Source organism: Rhinopithecus roxellana, chromosome 22 (assembly GCF_007565055.1).
Source record: "Rhinopithecus roxellana isolate Shanxi Qingling chromosome 22, ASM756505v1, whole genome shotgun sequence".
NCBI classification, from domain to species: Eukaryota; Metazoa; Chordata; class Mammalia; order Primates; family Cercopithecidae; genus Rhinopithecus; species Rhinopithecus roxellana.
In genome coordinates this window covers 14,618,230-14,619,416 of record NC_044570.1, presented here as the reverse complement: position 1 = coordinate 14,619,416, position 1,187 = coordinate 14,618,230, and the positions used below count along the sequence as shown (strand labels likewise).

At 32.7% G+C, this 1,187-nt stretch overlaps 1 non-coding gene across 1 annotated transcript; it reads right to left on the bottom strand.

Annotated features, from left to right (window-relative positions):
* Nucleotides 1-599: 599 nt before the first annotated feature.
* LOC115895687 lies at nucleotides 600-763 on the bottom strand. Its single transcript, XR_004055832.1, has one exon. It is a non-coding gene; the product is annotated as a U1 spliceosomal RNA (small nuclear RNA).
* Between the last annotated feature and the right edge of the window lie 424 nt (nucleotides 764-1,187).

The following is a 1,187-nucleotide window of genomic DNA, read 5'->3' as shown; positions in this document are numbered from 1 at the left end:
GGTCATCTGGCTGCAGATTATATATATTTTAAAAGATTGACAATTTGATTATAAAAGTAACTTTATACCTTCTATTTAATTTTCTTCATTTAGAATACACTTTTAATAAATGCAGAAAAGCTGACATCTTTAACATCTTCACAACTCCTGCAAATGATTTGTTATTCAGGGAAAAATCTGAGTTATTTTAGCTACATAGTTTCTAGTCCATCTCGCACAAGTCATTTCCAAAAGGAAACTGACTTTTCAAGACCAAGAAAACCAATGCTAACCATTTAATAAAATAAATATTTTAAGGGCAATATTAATACATAAACGTGGGCTCGTACATTTAAAAATTACTTCTCTTTCTCCCAGATTTATCTGCTGTCCTTTGGGGTTTTCCCCCAGCCCCTTAGCTAGATAAAGTTCTCAAGCATTTGTAACTGTCATCCTAGCACTGTTTGATCTTTCTAAGAAATAACCATTTGATGTCTTAATGTTTTCTACTGGAGGAGACCAATTTCTGAAGGCACCCTGAATTGTTTCAGTATATGGTCTTCTTTCAAGTTTCTATATTCACTAAATGAGTCAATTTTCTTTCTTTTCTTTTATTTTTCCACAGGAAAATGCAAATACAGTCCTTCACTTCCACAAATTATGCAGCTGCGTTTCCCCCATTTGGGTAAACTGCAGGGGTCAGCACATCCAGGGTTCAATAGATCTGCCTTGTCCTGGGAAAGCCACCATGGTGATCATGATATCTCCTCTGGCAGGGAAGTATCCATTTTCTTTTTATGACTTCGATTTTCCTTAGAAAGAATAGTATAATTCTAGTGGATAGTATATTTAGACCAAACATTTTAAATTTGTTACAATGTATAGTTTGATAAATCAAACTACAACTATAAATGTGATAGAATTTTTTAAAATTTTCAGTATCAGCTTAAAATGTTAATTTCAGTCATCCATGATTACTCTCTTATAACAAATTTTTTAATTCTGACACAGGCTTCTACAAAACTGTGAGAAAAACACTATGGTAAACAACAAAACAACTACTAGATAAAGCTACCATACATTTTATGCACTGGTCTGCTCATTTTTGGTACTGACTCTTTGAGTGTTCTATAGTATTTAACAGCCATTCTAGGTCTTCTGGAATTTTATTATGTGCACTATGAGCTTTAAAAACAAGCAGATAAAAA